We start from the raw sequence: 20019 nt of genomic DNA, 5'->3' as shown, positions 1-20019 counted from the left end.
TATTATTTTAATTTTTAAAACCTTTCTCTAAAGTTTATCTCATTTTATCCTTACAGCATGAGAGTGAGTTAGACAGGACATTATTTTTCAAAGGAGGAAAATAAGTTCCACAGAGATTAAATGACATGCTTCAAATTAAATAATTCACAAATCAGTTCCAGGATAATATAAAGAATGCATTAATAGGATTTGCACACTTTTTTTCTCCAAATCGGAAATTCTGAATTTTTATATCTAATATTGGAGATGTATTCATTTATATCATCCATTCTTATCACTTTGACATCTAGGAAGATGTCAAAAATATGTTGTTAAACATATGTAGTCTTTTTTTATTATTTTAGATTTTATTTTATTTTAGATTTTCTCAAATCATCTCATATACAAATTATCCAAAATCTATTTCAAATTCGCCTTTTTTCAAATTATCTTTTGCCCGTATTTGATATAAATTAATGACTTCATGAAACTTCCAGTTTGTTAAAAAACATTTAGTGAACTGCCTTGTCCAAAGTAATATTATTTATCTTAAGCGTATTTGATATAGAAAATTCTTTTTTAAAGTTTATATTTTTTAATAATATCTATACCCAACATGGGGCTCGATCTCATGACCCCAAGATCAAGAGGTTCAGGCTCTACCAACTGAGCCAGCCAGGCACCCCAAGAGAGAAAATTCTTTAGAGAGCTTACTCCTTGGCCAGGTACCCTTAGCAGCTTCATCTGTCACATCCCCTTGGTTGGGCCTGTATGCCCAGTATTTGATAACTCTGTCTCAACCACTGCAGTTTTCATTCCACTGTCTCACTTTAAGTTTTAATTATATGTTCAATTATTGTTGTATTATACCTTTTCTGACCAGACTATTTGCTCATTGCCAATGTTACATATAATTCTATCTGTAGGTTCCCAGGAGTCATTTTTTTTTAAAATAAAACATACGTGTCTACTAACATAAGGTAACATCCCCAGTACTTTATGAGCTGGATCTAACCACTTTTATGCCTCAAATGATTATTACAATTTGGATGAAAAATGATGACACCAGCAGATAAGCACAAATAAAAACTCCCTTAATATAATGATAACATTGATAAATTGTAACAGTAATAACAGCTCACATCTATATAGTGCTTACTCTGTACAGACACTATTCTAAGCACTTTTAATGATTAATACATTTAAATCTCAAAATAACTCTGAAAGTACGCAGTAGTAACGGTAGTAAGAATAGTAGGAGTAGGAGTATTTGCATTCCACAGAGAGGAAACTATTGATAAGGAGCACCATTAATCTGGGTAAATAGTTACATAGTTCAGTAGGTATATATGTTCTTTGTTGGAGACAAAAGTGTCCCTTGCCTTAAATTCCCTTGAAAGCACACACATTGATTGGAATGAAAATTCCATTAGATGTTTATAAGAAACGAACCCATTTTTAAAGTGTTAGAGAGGAACGATTTTGTCCTCCTGTAGCTATCCTTGTGAGAGGTTTTTAGGGATTCCTACTATTTGCTGGCCTAGTATGAGAATGTACAAGTCATAAGCAGTTGACATGATTGTCCAGCATCAGTTTAGCTTGCCTTGGAGATATTCACATCTATCCTCCTTCCCCACAGGAGCACCTGTCCAAATAAGTTCCAGGAGAGTCTAAAGCAAAGACTTCAACATGACTTTTTTCAGACTATCTCCAAACATTGCTGGGATCTGGCATCTGCAGGCCAGAAGAGATTTCAGGCCTGTCTTACATTTCTATACCCACAAAACTAAAGTCCTGCCCCATGCCCACCACTTCTTACTGTATTATAATTGTGATACAGGCTTCCTCAAGCTCTAATGAGTTTTCCCAGCAAATGCAGAATCATCATGTTGTGCATTTAAATTCCCTGCTCTCCATTTGGAGTTCTGTCTCTTCTCCTCTTCTTAGGAGAGATCTAATTATTATAAGGACATAGTACACCCATAATTAGTCAGGTAATTCCTTCTCTGTCTCCCTATAAAACTTTTCTTTTTTTTTTTTTTTCAGTTAATCAGATCCTTTAACATAATGGATTATAATTATTCCTTTTAAGTGTCTTTCTCAACAATGAGAATAGGATCTCTTCAAGGCAGAGTCCTTTTGAATTAATATTAGTACGCTTGCTTCTTATTATAGCTCCTGGCATATTTTAACTTTTCACTAAATATTTAGCTAATCATTTCATTAATTAATTACTTATTTAAAAATCATAGAAAATCTGCTAGAAATTCATCTACCCTGAGTCAAAATATGATTTCATTTTTTTGGGTGGAAATTTGGAGGTTGGTTTGTTTGTTTGTTAAAACATAGTTTGTTTCTATTTAATTTTCATGATGCTAATGAGGATTAGATAAAAGAAAACTAAATTATTTTTATTCTGTAATAAAAATGTAATGCTTTTAAAATGTAGTATATATTGAATGCTTTAAAATTTCTTGTTCTGGGATGCCTGGGTGACTCAGTTGGTTAAGCGTCTGCCCTTGACTCAGGTCATGATCCCGGGGTCCTGGGATCAAGTCCCTCATCAGGCTCCTTGCTTAGCGGGGAGCCTGCTTCTCTCTCTGCCTGCCACCCCCCCTATTTGTGCTCTCTCTCTCTCTCTCTGACAAATACATAAATAAAATCTTTTAAAAAATAAGTCATTCAGAGAAAGACGTATCATATGACCTCACTGATATGAGAAATTCTTAATCTCAGGAAACAAACGAGGGTTGCTGGAGTGGTGGGAGGTAGGAGGGATGGGGTGGCTGGGTGATAAACATTGGGGAGGGTATGTGCTATGGTGAGCACTGTGAACTGTGTAAGACTGTTGAATCACAGACCTGTACATCTGGAACAAATAATACATTATATGTTAAAAAAAAAAGAAGAAGAAGAAGATAGCAGGAGGGGAAGAATGAAGGGGGGGAAATCGGAGGGGGAGACGAACCATGAGAGACTATGGACTCTGAGAAACAAACTGAGGGTTCTAGAGGGCAGGGGGTTGGGGGGATGGGTTAGCCTGGTGATGGATATTAAAGAGGGCACGTTCTGCATGGAGCTCTGGGTGTTATACGCAAACAATGAATCATGGAACACTACATCAAAAACTAATGATGTAATGTATGGTGATTAATATAACATAATAATAATAAAAAAACTAATGATGTATTGTATGGCGACTAACAATAAAATTAAATTAAAAAAATTAAAAATAAAAAATGGTAAAATTTCTAGTTCTGTTGAAATTTGGTTGCGTTTTTAAAATGTTTTTTAATCAAACAATTAGATAACCATAAAATGTAGGAAGAGAACATTTATTAAGGGCATGACTTCAGTCATGCTGACCCTGTAGTTAAAGTTTTGCTGTATAAACATGCTTAGGAAATTTAAAACTGTTTAACAACTCCGATTATGAACCTATGGAAATGTCAAATAACAATTCCATCAGAAATATTTTCCTATTTATTTTAATCAATCACTTCTGAATTATTACTCACACCAATGTCGAGGTTATACATCTGACACAAGTCATCATATCCAATTAGGAAACAGGGGAATCTAAAAGATTGATGGGAGGAGCGCCTGGCCGGCTTGGTTGGTAGAGCATGAGACTCTTGATCTCAGGGTCATCAGTTCAAGTCCCACTCTGGGCATAGAGTTTACGTAAAAACAACAAAAAAAATTAATTGGCATATTGGAGTTAGATGTGTTAAATAAGGGAGTGGTTGGAAATTAGTTTGTTTTTAAAAAATATGCCACTGGGGGGATCTAGTTTTGGATCAGTGCTCTAAATACTATTTGTTCTCTATTTTCCTGGTTATTTCAGGAAGTCTCTTCTGACATGATAGCTTCATAGCACTGGAAAGAAATCTTTTGGTCAGTATTTAGTCATTTAACATCTGAGCATTTGACCTAAAAAGAAAGACTATATTCAACGATTAAGAACTTGGCATAACAAAATTGAATTCAAATACCGAGTTCTGTAAAGAAAAAATACTTTATTTTCATATATCTGTTTATTTGTAAAAATGGTATCTTTCCTTGTTTCATTTTGCAGATTAACAATAGTAGTTAATATTAGTTCAGAATTTATATGATCTGATTTCATTTCATTTTAAAAATATTAAAAGAAACAAAATTCAACAGTAAATTTTAAAGATCTTACTGGCTTTATTCAATGATTCATGAAATCAGGTAGCATCCCATCCAGCAGATAGAAAGGAGCTCTCAGGAGCTGTACAAAATGGAAGACTTTTATAGGCAGAAGGGAGCAGAAACAAGGAAGTTAAGCTAGCAACAAGTGGATTGGTTGTGGCAGGGTCACATTTCCTTAAGGGATGTCAGGGATCTGTCAGGCAGATCATCTCAATAGTGCTGATCAGCTGACTCCTGATTGACTGGTTTAAGACTTCACTTCTGGGAGAGGCTAAAATGTAATTAAGTCAAATTTCTGTTTGGTGACATGGGGCTTAGCATAATTGACTCAGTTTAGGGCCTCTTGTCTTGTTTTTAACAATAATCGTATGAAATTGGTACTACTATTATTCTCATTTTACAGATGAGGAAACGGTAATTAAAGATTAAAGCTGTAGCCCAAGGTAATGTAGCTAATAAACAGAATGGTTAGGATAGGAGTATTTGGGCCCAGTCATTTTAAAAATCAATGAAAATTATCTAGTAGAAATTCCAAAATCATAATTATTATGGTCACAATCACTACTGAAACTAGCCCATTAAAATGAACTAAACTCAATAAGACAAAATAATGAGAGATGTTTTTCCCTCCACTACTCTTTTCAGTTGAATCATCTTTGCCCTTTGACAAGATCTTGGGATACAAGTGCTTCACTACTTTATAAGTATCGAATAGAATTATCTGTCGAGGCTGGAGTAGCCTGCTCTGGCAAAGCTCAGGCCCTTGCAGGCACCCACTGCCCAGTGCTCAGGGCTCTGCTCCCTGTGCAGCAAGAAAGCTGCTGGTGGCTGAATCCATAGATGCTGCCACTGTACGTACACTTCTCTGGCTGGAAGTCTCCTAAGCCCTCTGCTGACGGGCTGTGGGAAATGCTCTGGAGCCCAGCTTCTTCTCCCTGGAATGCCCGGGGCTTTCAAATCACTGCAAAAACACATATGCTCACCCAGCTCCAAATGTTCTGAGCAATGTTTACATTCGATTCTGATGTAGGCACTGTCAGTTTAACAATTCCATCATATAGAGAAGTACCTTTACTGAAGCAGCAGATACCAAATAAAAGCAAGAACTGGTAAAGAAAAAAAAAGGTGGGGAGAGAGATGATAGATAGATAGATAGATAGATAGATAGATAGATAGATAGATAGATAGATAGATAGATATAGATGGTAGATAGATGATAGATGTAAGAACCTCTTAGGAAAAGAAGTAGAAGAACAAAATGGAGAACTCCAAATGTTGATGGTGTTGGAAAACAGCTAAGTAGAAGATAATGATGACAACAAGATGATGTCTTAAATGTCAACTCTCTAGGCTCAAATTGGGTCAACCAGAGCTTGAACGCAAGTCTCAGATGTACACATAGTGCTTGCTGACAATGGAGATCCTAATGCTTGTCCTTGGACTGGTGATTTCTAGTGGTTTTGACTTCAGGTCACTGGGACAGGTATTATTGGCGTTCTCATTCCCAAGGTCCTACAGTCTGATGTTTGACCAGGTTGACGGTTTGGGAGTACAGTTTTAATTGAACTCTTTGCTTACACTTTCTGAGATGAATTTAGAGTAGATCTGTGTTTGGGTGGATGAGACGTACATCATTAATATTATGTATACACTTCAAGTAAAACAGTCTCTATGGTTTCTGTAGAGCTTGGCACCTAATGGAATATTGCAGGTGTATAAGATGCTTCCCTGATGACAAGGTGATGATAAGGGCATCCTGTGGTTTAAGAAGAAGAGAACCAGCTGATTCAGTTTTATTGGGTCATTATCATTCGTCACAAGATACAAGATATCAGACCAAAGTATTTACTATGAGACCAAAAAAAGCATAAGAACAGTTGCCCACAAATACAGTTTGTGTCATCCTTGTGATGGAAGAAGTAAATCAAAAATTTCAAGTAGTAATGCAAGTATTTACCAGTGGAAATGGCTAATGGAACTTCAGCCCATTTGTCTGGCTGTATCACTTTTGTTACATTACTGACAGTCCGCTGGTTAGGCTGCAAGAACTGCTTTGAGATTGACAAAATATATATAATATCTTTTTGTTCTTTGCCAGAGTGGAAATTGCACTGTGTTACCAAGAAAGACTCTAAGACACTGGCCTCTATTATTATGTAATTCTTACATGAATGAACTTATAGAACAAAATTATAAATCTAAATATACTTTTCGTTGTGAAGGAATTTCATTGTTATTTATTTATTTATTTAAAGGATTTGTTGGTTCTTTAAATGTTGTGTTTTAAAATTATAAGTTGCTTAAGCATATTTATGCTGTGAAAAAAATTAATGTGTGGCTCTAATCAAATATTTTTTTTAAGAACATAGATAAACAGTATTCTGTCAAATCAGCACATTCCCAGAGATCTGCCTGATCACCACCATATTTGCATGTATCAGAGAAGCACTTTTTTTCTCTTTTTTATTTTTTTATTTGAAATTTTTTTAAAAAATGGGTTAAATGGGTGATGGTCATTAAGGAGGGCACTTGTGATGAGCACTGGGTGTTGCATGTAAGGGATGAATCACTAAATTCTACACTTGAAACTAACATTACACTACATTACACTGTATGTTAACTAATCTGGAATTTAAATAAAAATTTGGAGAAAAAAATTATGTAAATATTTTAGGCCACAATGTGAACAAACAACTTGATATATTTGGTTATATGCTTATATAGTGTAAGTAAAAATGTCTAGATTTTAATTTATCTTTCCCATTTATTCTTTCTTCAATGCCTATAACATAGAGGTAGGAATAGATATACACAGATTATTATATATTACGTATGTCAGACATTACATATGTGACTTACGTATATATGTGACATACATATATATTACATATGTAACATAAGGTTTATGTATAATATATAAGGTTATATATTATTTATATGTCTGGCAGATGTCTTGAATACTTGTCAGGTATTTAAATATCATGTGTCATTTGTCATGTCATTTGTTTTAAACAAATCTTTGATTTGGGGGAAGTTTCCATATCTTGAAAATTTTCTAGCATCTTTGTCTCCAGACTATTAAGTCCAAGTGATGTCCCCAAAAATGTCTTTACAAATTTTTAAAGAGCACCTTATGAGACAGTATTTCCTGCTGAGATCCATTGCACTATAAAACGTCTACCCCTTTCTTCTGAACTAACAATGATGGTTGCTTATAGTCAATGATCGTTGCTTACAGTCATTTTACAAGGAAAAAAAAGTCAGATTTGCATTTCCTTGTTCCTAATAAAAGTTGCAAGTATGTTGATTCACCTCAAGTTTTTACCATCAAAACCAAAATAATTGCCCCTGAGTAATATTCAATGCCCCAGATAGTGAGTGATTGCTGTAGATCTAACTGACTATATGTTTAAGAATTTTCACATCTAATCTTTCACGTTGTATAGGTTTAATTCACTCTAGTTTGAAATGTGGTGTTATTTCACAGTCATAGATGGAAACAAATATAGGTCATTTCCAGAAGAGATTTACTTTTCTGAACTGCGGAAAAACTTTCTTTACTTTGCCCCTTTCCTCCATACATCCTTACCTCCCTACACACACACCAAAATTTTTCACCCTGGAAATAACTTAAGGCTCCTCTAATTTTCTGAGGAGGGTATGTGACCTTGTCTCTTGTTCTCAGAAAGTAGCAGCATTGTAGGGTGGTGGAATAGATGGGGTTCACCAATACTATATGCATATTATTTTTAGTGTAGGAAAAACTTAGAATTATATGAGCTTTTCTCTATTTGGTAGGATATTAGCAGTTCTTTTCAAAAGGCAGTCAAAACTTTATGACACAATTTTACCCTAAAAAATTAGAAGACTTTTATAATTTCACATAATGTGGTTTTTTATACAAAAGAAGATTTATATTCATAATTTAAGGGTCCTTAACAGTAATTTAGCATGTTTGAAATTAAACTTATTTTCATCAATTAGAAGATCATAAAATGCAGTTTGGGGCATATACTATGAATATTTTGCTTAACCTACAGATCAAGATGTTGAGAGATCAAATATAATTTTAAAGAGAATTGACTCATTCCAAAAAGATTCCATTAATAATAGAGATAAAAGGTCATGATTCCTTTTTTTTTGCACAACTGAAAACTAAAATTGATTTAATGGATCTTGTTTGCCTTTTGTGATTCTGCTGGGGGAGGAATATAATATACTGTTTCACAGCCATATACCCACAAAATTATTTTCATTCAAGAAAGCAAAGATATCTTCTAAATAAATGAGATAATTTTATAGCTGTTGTATTCTCCTGGTGAACTATTTCATGTATTCTTAGAGTTGCTCTAAGGCTTCATTAGGAGTGAATGGAGATGTGGATCCAAATTTGATTTATTTATGTCAGAGTGGCTTTTTGTTAATAAAATCATTTTATATTTTATTTTATTATTTTATTTTTTTAAAGATTTCATTTATTTATTTGACAGAGAGCGAGATAGCGAGAGCAGGGACACAAGCAGGGGGAGTGGGAGAGGGAGAAGCAGGCTTCCCGCTGAGCAGGGAGCCCCATGCAGGGCTTGATCCCAGGATCATGACCTGAGTGGAAGGCAGACGCTTAATGACTGAGCCACCCAGGCACCCCAATCATTTTATATTTTAGCAAGTATTTAACAGTAATAGATATAACATGTTAGATTTTTATTTAATATGTTAAATTGAAAGTGCCTTAGTAAAATTAATGAAACTAAATGATGTATCTTAATAATTTCCCCAATTCTAATTTTTAATTGAGTTGCTTGCAAATATTTGATAAACATAATAAAATATAAACATAAATAAAATAAACATAATAAAACAGAATAGCAAAACTTTTTCTGTAAGTGCAGATTTTAAAAGTGAAATTGATTTAGAATTAACTCTACATAAATAAAAATTATCTCAATGATCCTGAAAATATAAAAGTGTTTGAATTTACTGTTATTTTTTAAAAGCAATACACTGCCCCTAAAATGAATTTATGATGTGACAGAAGATACACTTTGATTTGCAAAAAGATTAGGTGTTTTTCTTTTCTAATTTTTGCTTTCCTTCATTTTATTTAGAATTACCAGGATAACTTACTACTGGAGAGGGCAGTTTCTCTCTCCCCATGGGTTTTATTTAACATTTCGAATAACACAATAGCTGAAAGTGCAGGAGAGTTTGTATCTCATCTCCACCAGTTAATAGTTGTGCAATCCAAGCAAGTTTTTTAAACTCTATGTGCTTCAGTTTTACCCATGGATATCATGGATATGGATTTTATCAAGGGATATCCAAAATATATCCATCATCACAGTCACAGCCTTCCTGTGCCCATACACACTAGACAGTACTTTACCACTAGGCTTGGGTGCCATTTTAAACAGTGAAATCACCAACAGAAAGCACCATCTTGTTCATTCTCAGCTAGTAATGTGCACATAGAGCAACTCAAATTTTTTGCCCCTCTGTGCATGTTCCAGAACAATGTGAAAGTACTGCAAGTATTGATTTGGGTTTACAAGTAAATTTTGGGGAGTAGATGAATGTTCATATTGGTAACTGGCAGATAATTGGGATTGACTGTTACTCTGTAGAAACAGGTAGGATTAAGATCACTATGTACATAGGTCTATGTGACTGTAAATTAAATAATAGAAAAACAGAAAAATAACTTGAAAGAGCGTTGTTTCTAATACTATTCCATCTGGCATTTACTCTTCTTAATTTACCAGTTGATGACAACAAGTCCTCACTCAGATTTAGCTCTCTACAGTGCCCACTGTTCTGGAGGCAAAGCTCATTGAAACAATATTACCTTGATGTCTTTTAACTTCAAATGCAACCAAGAACATATATGGCCACCAATTGATTTAGAAACAGTAATCTTGGAGTGAAGGTTCACTTGAGGGCCCCTTTATCTATTATAAATTGGCCAAACTTCCTCTGAGGCTTTGCAAAAGTTAACTTAATATTCCTATCACCTTCTCATCAGGACACTTTGGACTCATTTCCAGTTGAGCATAACCAGACCTGTAAGAGTGTATAATCTTTTACACCTGCAGGAATGGGATGTTACTTTAACAAAAACAATCCGTTTTCTTGCTTTCTTAGTTTCTTATGCAGTAATGAATCTGCCTGTTTTCTTCATTTACTTTGATGAAAAAATCCGGATTTTTGAAATAAGACAGCACTAAATATTTGTAGTTGGAAAAAATAGTTAAAGCTTCAACAAAATAATTGATTTGGGGTTTGGTAATGAGATTTTAGATACAAATTCAAAAGCATGATATAATTCATGAAAGAAAAAATTGATTAAGTTGGGTTTTTGAAAGACTGTTAAGAGAAAGAAAAGACACAGACCTAGCAAAAATATTTGCAAAACATCCATTCAATAAATTTCAACAAGAATGAAATAAGTGAATTTTAAAATGAACAAGAGGGGATTTTTTCAACTGGGCAAACACTGTTATTCCTTTCAAATATATGTTAAAAGATCCCCTTCAAAGAGGCTTTTTGAAATGTGTTGGCTATGACTGCATTGTCACCCTCTTCACTGTTTTTTTATCCTGATAATATGGTGAATTATTTTGATTGATTTTCGAATGTTGAACAAGTCTTGCACTTGCACCCTTGGAGTAAACCTCGCTTGGTCTTGAGGAATCATTGTATATATTTTTATTTCTATTTGATAATATTTTGTTAGGGATATTTATGAATAATTCATGAAGTAATTTGGCTTTACTTTTCTCTTCATGCACTGTTTTGTCTGTTTTTGGTATGAAGATAATACTAACTTCCTAAAATGAATTGGAGAATGATTACCCCTTTTTTTATTTTTTGGAAAAGATTGTGTATAAATAATGTTAATTCATATTTAAACATTTGGTGTAATTTTCCAATAAAAGAGTCTGAAACTAAAAATTTATTTTTGGCAGTTCTAAAATTGCAAATTCAATTTCCTTAATAGCTACAGAACTATTCAAATGATTTATTGGATGCGTTATAGTAGCTTGTGTTTTGGAAGACTTGATAAAAAATTTTATTAAATGTGTGTGTATATAAAGTTGTTCTTAGTATTCCTTTGTTACCCTTACGGCCTCTGCAGGTTCATAGAGATATCTCTTGTTCCATTCCTGCTAACTTGTGTCTTCTGTTTTTTAATTTGTCAGTACTATGAGAAGTTTGCCAATGTCATTGATCTTTTCAGCTCTCTGTTTCACTGACTTACTCTATCATTATTTTGTTTTCAATTTCATTGATTTCTGCTTTTATATTTGTTATTTCCTTCCACCTGCTAGTTTTCGATTTGTTTTTCTCTTCTTTTTCTAGGTTTTTAAAATGGAAGCTAGAGGATTGGCTTGAGGGACACTTAAAGGTTCAAGAAAGTTTTTAGACAGCCCATGGCAAGGTGCAAAATGATTAATGATTATAACAATCATATACGATCAGCCAAGTGCCATTTGGTATTATGACACTATCCTGCAGGACATCCCTGGGCTCACAATTCCTAGTGGGCTCTCCCCAAAAGTGAATCCTCTCAACTCAAGCTCCTAACAGAAAGGGATTCCAGAAACCACTGTGAAGGAGAGTGGTTTCAAAAGCCTACCACTCTCTCCAGTGTGGGGAAGGGATGGGGGAATGAAACTCTGCAGGACAATTTGGATTTCCAAACTTCATAAGAGAAAAGGAAATGTGAAGGCCCCAGGTAGGTCTTCTGGATCTACAGCAGGGGTTTGGGGAAAAAAGAGGCAAAATGGCAGTGGCTGGGAGCAGGTTTCTCTCTTCTATTTTTTCTCCTTCTTCTCGCCTTGAAGGCCAGGTAGATGACAATGCCATTGGTCATGTTACAGTAAACTAGCAAGTTGAAATCCTCAAAGATAATCTCACATTGCAGTTTGTTTCCCTGCTGCATGCCTGTGGCTTCATGAATCTTCACCTGGTCTGTAGTAGGAGGATGAAGAGCAGCACCTGCCCCTTTAGTTTCAATTCTGTCTTATCCTATCTGTTGGGCACTTGGAATTTGATGGGCAGCGGACTTTTGCTTCTGCACAAGAACTTCTCCTCCAGCATGAGGATGCCCTCTGTCTTCTGTTTCTTGAAGACAGGTTAGGCTCATCTTCAATGGAGTAGAATGTAAGGAGGAGTCATTGAGGCTGGAGCTGGGACAAGTGCCACAGGTGGAGCAGGCACAAAAGCTGTTGGCACAATCATGGGGGCTGGATGGGGTGCCATGATAAGAGGGACCAAGGGATGCATGGGCACATTGATCCTGAGTATATGGGTGATGGGCAGTGTGAGGGTGATCACTGAGCCCAAGGGCAATTGGACCATGGATACTGCATGACCATACTGTAGACACAACTGTGGTGTGGACATGAGGCAGCAATGCTGGTGGTTGGGAGTGCCAAGGTGATGGCTTGGGATGAGCTGGGTATGTTACGGCTAAAGACAGAGGTTGTAGCTGCTGGAGAAGTTCATTGGACATGTTAGGGTCAATCTTCTTTTTGATATCTTCTAGAACAGGCTCTTGGCCCACGGATGGCTCAATCTGTTCCTGAAGGATAATATTGGTCTGGGCAGTTTGTTGGGTCTGGGCCATGTTGCCCAAGTGGCTGTGTAGGGTCACTTTTTCCTCTGGTTTCTGGATCTCCTCCTCACTGATCTTACTAATGGTCATTTCCTCTCTGCCAAAGATATCTGTACACCACTGGGCGTTTCAAGCTGCTCTCAATATCCAGATCTGGTGTATATACCTCATGTTTTCTCTCTGCTTCTCGTCTATAGAGCAATCTTGCTGCTTCACTCAGTCAGGATTGAGAAACCCAGTGCACATGTATTTCTGTATTTGCTGGCTGGGATCATCTCCCTGCTGACGGGGGACACAAGATACTCATTTGGAGCAGGAGTTGGAGGCAGGGATTCAGGAGCTTTGGAATTTTCAATATTAAAAATTTGTATATATGTGGTTGGACTATTCTTTTTAATGAATGCATTTAGTGGTATAATACCCCTCTCAACACTGCTTTAGCTTTGTCTCCAAATTTTGATATGTTGTATTTTTATTGTCATTCACTTTAATGTATTTTGTGTTTCCCTTAATATTTTTCTCTTTGATATCCACATAAATTAGTAGTCTGTTGTTTAGTTCTCAAGTGTTTTGAGATTTTCTTGTTATTTTTTCCTATTCGTTACTAATTTAATTTCACTGTAGGTAGAGAAGACACTTTGTATGATTTCAATTTTTATAAATTTGTTGAGTTTGTTTTATGGCCCAGGATATGGTATACCTTGTTATAAGTTTTGTGAATACCGAAAAGAATGTGTCCTCTGCCTGTTTTCATGGAGTATCCTATGAATTTTGACTGAACCCTGGTGATTAATGGTGTCCTTGAGTTCTATATTCTTGCTGAATCTCTCTTTAGTTGTTCTATCAATTGTTTTGTAAGGAGTGTTGAAATTTTTAAGTTTAAACAAATGTAGGCATCTCTCTTTTTTCCTTTCAATTCTATCAAATTTTGCATTGTGTATTTTTAACTCTACTGTTGGATGTACAACCTATGTTTTCTTTTTTTTTTTTTCTGATGGAGCAACACTCTTATCATTATACAATCTTCCCCCACTTCCTCCAATAATTTTCTTTGCTCTGTGGTCTAATATATTTGATATTAATATAGCCATTACTGTTTTCCTTCGATTAATGTTTGCATAATATATACATTTCACTCTTTTACTTCAATCTGCTATTAATTATATTCAAAGAGAATTTCTTGTAGAAAGCATAAGTTGGGTCATATGTTTTGATCCACTCTACCAATATCTGTCTTCTAATCAGTGCATTCAGACCATTTTATATTTAATGTAATTATTGATATATTGGGACTTAAGTCTGCATGTATTATCTATATTTGTATCTATATATAGAGAGAGACAGAGACAGAGAGGGTTCCTTCTGTTATTTCTTTCCATGCATTTTTTTCCCTTTTTTTTGTGTTACTTATCTGGAAAACTTGTTTAGGATTCCATTTTGTTTTATTTATAGTATTTTTGAGTGAATTTCTTTGTATAATTTTATTAATGATTGCTTTAGGTATTACACTGTATATACACATAGCTTATCACAGTCTACTACTATCATCATTTTACTAGTTTGTGTGAAGACTTGAAGCATTACTTCACTCTGTGTGTCTTTATCCTTCCTCTTTTATAATTGTCTTAAATATTTCCAATGCATTCATATAGAACCACATTAGACACTACTGTAATTTTTGCTTCAACCAGCAAAAGTAATTTAGAAGACTCATGAAAAACTGTCTATTGTCTTCATCAATATTTTTGCTAATCATGATCTTTCTCCTTTCCTGCTATTCCAGTGTTTTTCTTACATTATTTTCTTTCCAATCGGAGATCTTCCTCTAGCTGTTCTTTTAGAGTAAGTCCACTGGTAACACATTCTGTTTTTCTTCATCTGAGAATGTCTTGATTTCCCTTTTATTCCTGAAGGATATTTTCACTTTGTATAAGATTCTGTTGATAGTTTTTTTTTTTTCTTTTAGCACTTAAAAATCTATTGTGCCACTTCCACTTGGCCACCGTAGTTACTGATAAGAAATCCATTGTTGGGGAGCCTGGGTGGCTCAGTTGGTTGAGTGTTTAACTCTTGGTTTCAGCTCAGGACATGATCTCAGGGTTGTGAGATCGAGTCCTGCATTAGGTTCTGCACTCAGCAGGGAGTCTGCTTGGGATTCTCCCTCTCCTTCTCCCTGTGTCTCTCCTCTCTCCTTACCCCCGACATGTGTGCATGTGCACACACTCTCTTTCTCTAAAATAAATAAATAAATCTTTAAAAAAAGAAATCCACTGTCATAAATTTCTATTCATGTATGTGAAGTGTCATTTTTCTTTGCTTTTAAGACTTTTTTTCTTTATCTTCAGTTTTCAAAAGCTTAATTATGAAGTGTCTTAAGTATTTCTGTAGGTTTATTCTATTTGGGACTCACTTCCCTTCTTAAACTTATAGGTATATGGGAACTTTTTCCAAATTGGGACTATTTCCGCCATCACTTCTTGGAGTACTTTCTCAGCCTCCCCTTTTCTCCTTTTCTTATAAGACTCCAATGATGTGAATGCTAGATTTTCTTTTTTTAATGGTCCCACAGGTCACTGATGTTTTGTTCAATTCTTTTCGAGCCATTGTTCTCTATCATTCTCTGTTTAAATTGGGTAATTGCCATTGCTTTCATGTCACTGACTCTTCCTTTTGTCCCTGCATTCTGCTCTTGAGCCCATTTACTGAGATTTTTATTTCAGATAGTATATTTTTCAGTTCCAAAACTTGCATTTTGTTCTTTTATATCTTGTCTTCTTGAGACTTTCTAATTTTTTTGTGAGAGCTTTCTAATTTATCATTTGTTTCAAGCACGTTTGTAATTGTTCCTTGAACCATTTTTATGACGACTGCTTTAAAATCTTAGTGAACTTATTCAATATCTTTGACATCTTGGTGTTGGTATCTATGATTGATTCCTTTCATATAGTTTGAGGTCTTCCTGGTTCTTTGTAAGAAAAGATTGAAACATGGGCATTTTATATTATGTCGTGAGACTCTGGATCTTATTTCAGTTTTCTGTTTAAGGTGCCTTTTTTGATAGCATTTTGTTAAGTAAAGCACTGCCTCTGCATGAGGATAGAATTTCATATTAATTACTGGCTTTCAGCTGATACCCTAGTATGGGGTGAGCTCATCATCACTGTTGGTCAGGCATGGGAATTTGGGCTCTCAATGTAGTCTTCACTGACAGCACTGGTTTCCACTGGGTAATGTTGAAAGTCCTGATTTTTTTTTTTTTTTTTACCTCTATGATACTACCTCAGTAGTGAAGGTGAAAGAACCACATTATATCCAGGTGGATCTAGAGTTCTTAGGTCCTTACATGGTCTCCATTGACATTATAGTGGAAGAAAAACTTTATTACTGGCAATTGGATATGAAAGTCCAGTCTCTGTTCTGGGAGTTTTCTGACAACACTAGCAGCCATGTTGAGGAAGCTCATTATAGCTTCATAAATGTGGAAGTCCAGGCTCCCCATTCAGCATCTGCTGGCATGGGTGAAGGTGAGGGTTACAGTATTTTCTGTTATTTTACTGAAGTAGAACAGTTATTGTCTAATATTTTTGTCTTGTTAGACTGCTCTTTCTTGTTCCTTTAGCTAGAAAAAGCAGGCTTTTGTTAGGGTTTTTTTTGGCCAGTGCCCTTTGGAATCCCTAGATTGCTGGGCTCTTTAAACTCCAGGTCTAGAATATATGAAGTGAAAGGAAAAGCCAAAGAATTTGTCACCATGTCATTCTTTAGGGGTTTTGTAGACTTCTTATATTTATTTTATATGTATGTCCAAGGTTTTCACTAGACTTAGGAAGAGGAATAGGGAAAAGTATGACACTTCATCTTTCCAGAATCAGAAGTTGATCCCTTTACTTTTAATCTGAGTCTTTACTTTCTCTTTCTTTCTTTCTTTCTTTCTTTCTTTCTTTCTTTCTTTCTTTCTTTCTTTCTTTCTTTCTTTCTTTCTTTTCTTTCTTTCTTTCTTTCTTCTTTTCTTTCTTTTTCTTTCTTTCTTTCTTTCTTTCTTTCTTTCTTTCTTTCTTTCTTTCTTTCTTTCTCTTTCTTTCTTTCTTTTCTCTTCTTTTCTTCCTTCCTTCCTTCCTTCCTTCCTTCCTTCCTTCCTTCCTTCCTTCCTTCCTTCCTTCTTTCCTTTCTTTCATAGAGGAGTGGGGGTGTGAGCAGCAGGGGCAGAGGGAGAGGGAGAGAGAATCCCAAGCTGCCTCAGCCCAGAGAACCAAGCACAGAGCCCTATGCCAGGCTCAATCTCAGGACCTTGAGATCATAACCTGAACTGAAATCAAGAGTCGGACACTTAAGCAACTGAGCCACCAGGCACCCTTGCGTCTTTATATTTAAAGTGGGTTTTTTGTAGACCTCATACACTTGGGTCTTGGTTTTTGTTTTTGTTTTGTTTTGTTTTGTTTTGTTTTAATCCATTCTGACAATCTCTTTTTTTTTAAATAATTTTTTATTGTTATGTTAATCACCATACATTACATCATTAGTTTTGGATGTGTTCCATGATTCATTGTTTGTGCATAACACCCAGTGCTCCACGCAGAATGTGCCCTCTTTAATACCCATCACCAGGCTAACACATCCCCCCACCTCCCTCCCCTCTAGAACCCTCAGTTTATTTTTCAGATCCATTGTCTCTAATGGTTCATCTCCCCCTCCGACTTACTCCACTTCATTCTTCCCCTCCTGCTATCTTCTTCTTTTTTTTCTTAACATATATTGCATTATTTGTTTCAGAAGTACAGATCCGTGATTCATCAGTCTTATACAATTCACGGTGCTCACCATAGCACATACCCTCCCCAATATCTATCACCCAGCCACCCAGTCCCTCCCAACCCCCACCACTCCAGAAACCCTCAGTTTGTTTCCTGAGATTAAGAATTCCTCATATCAGTGAGGTCATATGATACATGTCTTTCTCTGATTGAATTATATCACTCAGCATAAAACCCTCCAGTTCCAACCACGTCGTTGCAAATGGCAAGATCTCATTCCTTTTGATGGCTGCATAATATTCCATTGTGTATATATACCACCTCTTCTTTATCCATTCATCTGTCGATGGACATCTTGGCTCTTTCCACAGTTTGGCTATTGTGGACATTGCTCCTATAAACATTGGGGTGCATGTACCCCTTCGGATCCCTACATTCGTATCTTTGTGGTAAATACCCAGTAGTGCAATTGCTGGATCATATGGTGGCTCTATTTTCAACTGTTTGAGGAACCTCCATACTGTTTTCAAGAGTGGTTGAACCAGCTTTCATTCACACCAACAGTGTAGGAAGGTTCCCCTTTCTCCACGTCCCCGCCAACATCTGTCGTTTCCTGACTTGTTAATTTTAGCCATTCTGACTGGTGTGAGGTGGTATCTCATTGAGGTTTTGATTTGGATTTCCCTGATGCCGAGTGATGTTGAGCACTTTTTCATGTCTCTATTGGCCATTTGGATGTCTTTGGAAAAATGTCTGTTCATGTCTTCTGCCCATTTCTTGATTGGATTATTTGTTCTTTGGGTGTTGAGTTGGATAAGTTCTTTATAGATTTTGGATACTAGCCCTTTATCTGATATATCATTTGCAAATATTTTCTCCCATTCTGTTGGCTGTCTTTTGGTTTTGTGGACTGTTTCTTTTGCGGTGCAAAAGCTTTTTATCTTGATGAAATCCCAATAGTTTATTTTTGCCCTTGCTTCCCTTGCCTTTGGCGATGTTTCTAGGAAGAAGTTGCTGTGACTGAGGTCGAAGACGTTGCTGCCTGTGTTCTCCTTTAGGATTTTGATGGACTCCTGTCTCAGATTTAGTCTTTCAACCATTTGGAATCTATTTTTGGGTGTGGTGTAAGGAAATGGTCCAGTTTCATTCTTCTGCATGGGGCTGTCCAATTTTCCCAACACCATTTGTTGAAGAGACTGTCTTTTTTCCATTGGACATTCTTTCCTGCTTTGTCAAAGATGAGTTGACCATAGAGTGGAGGGTCCATTTCTGGGCTCTCTATTCTGTTCCATTGATCTATATGTCTGTTTTTGTGCCAGTACCATACTGTCTTGATGATGACAGCTTTGTAATAGAGCTGGAAGTCCGGAATTGTGATGCCGCCAGCTTTGCTTTTCTTTTCAACATTCCTCTGGCTATTTGGGATCTCTTCTGGTTCCATACAATTTTTAGGATTATTTGTTCCATTTCTTTGAAAAAGGTGGATGGTATTTTGATGGGGATTACATTGAATGTGTAGATTGCTCTAGGTGGCATCGACATCTTCACAATGTTTGTTCTTCCAATCCATGAGCATGGAACGTTTTTCCATTTCTTTGTGTCTTCTTCAATTTCTTTCATGAGTATTTTATAGTTTTCTGAGTACAGATCCTTTGCCTCTTTGGTTAGATTTATTCCTAGGTATCTTATGGTTTTGGGTGCAGTTGTAAATGGCATCAAAACCTTGATTCGTCTCTCTTCTGTCTTGTTGTTGGTGTATAGGAATGCCACTGATTTCTGGGCATTGATTTTATATCCTGCTACTTCACTGAATTCCTGTATGAGTTCTAGCAATTTTTGGGTGGAGTCTTTTGGGTTTTCCACATACAGTATCATATCATCTGCAAAGAGTGAGAATTTGACTTCCTCTTTGCCAATTTGGATGCCTTTGATTTCTTTTTGTTGTCCGATTGCTGTGGCTAGGACTTCTAATACTATGTTGAATAGCAGTGGTGAGAGTGGACATCCCTGCCGCGTTCCTGACCTTAGGGGGAAAGCTCTCAGCTTTTCCCCATTGAGAATGATATTCGCTGTAGGTTTTTCATAGATGGCTTTTATGATGTGGAGGTATGTACCCTCTATCCCTATACTCTGAAGAGTTTTGATCAAGAAAGGATGCTGTACTTTGTCAAATGCTTTTTCTGCAACTATTGAGAGGATCATATGATTCTTGTTCTTTCTTTTGTTAATATATTGTATCACGTTGTTTTATTTGCGGATGTTGAACCATCCTTGCAGCCCAGGGATAAATCCCACTTGGTCATGGTGAATAATCCTTTTAATGTACTGTTGGATCCTATTGGCTAGTATTTTGGTGAAAATTTTTGCATCCATGTTCATCAAGGATATTGGTCTGAAATTCTCCTTTTTGATGGGGTCTTTGTCTGGTTTGGGGATCAAGGTAATGGTGGCCTCATAAAATGAGTTTGGAAGTTTTCCTTCCATTTCTATTTTTTGGAACAG

This window comes from Eumetopias jubatus, unplaced genomic scaffold (assembly GCF_037043125.1).
Source record: "Eumetopias jubatus isolate StellerSeaLion01/CBP00866 unplaced genomic scaffold, mEumJub1_p1.0 scaffold_12, whole genome shotgun sequence".
Taxonomy (NCBI): Eukaryota; Metazoa; Chordata; class Mammalia; order Carnivora; family Otariidae; genus Eumetopias; species Eumetopias jubatus.
This window is presented reverse-complemented; position numbering follows the sequence as displayed.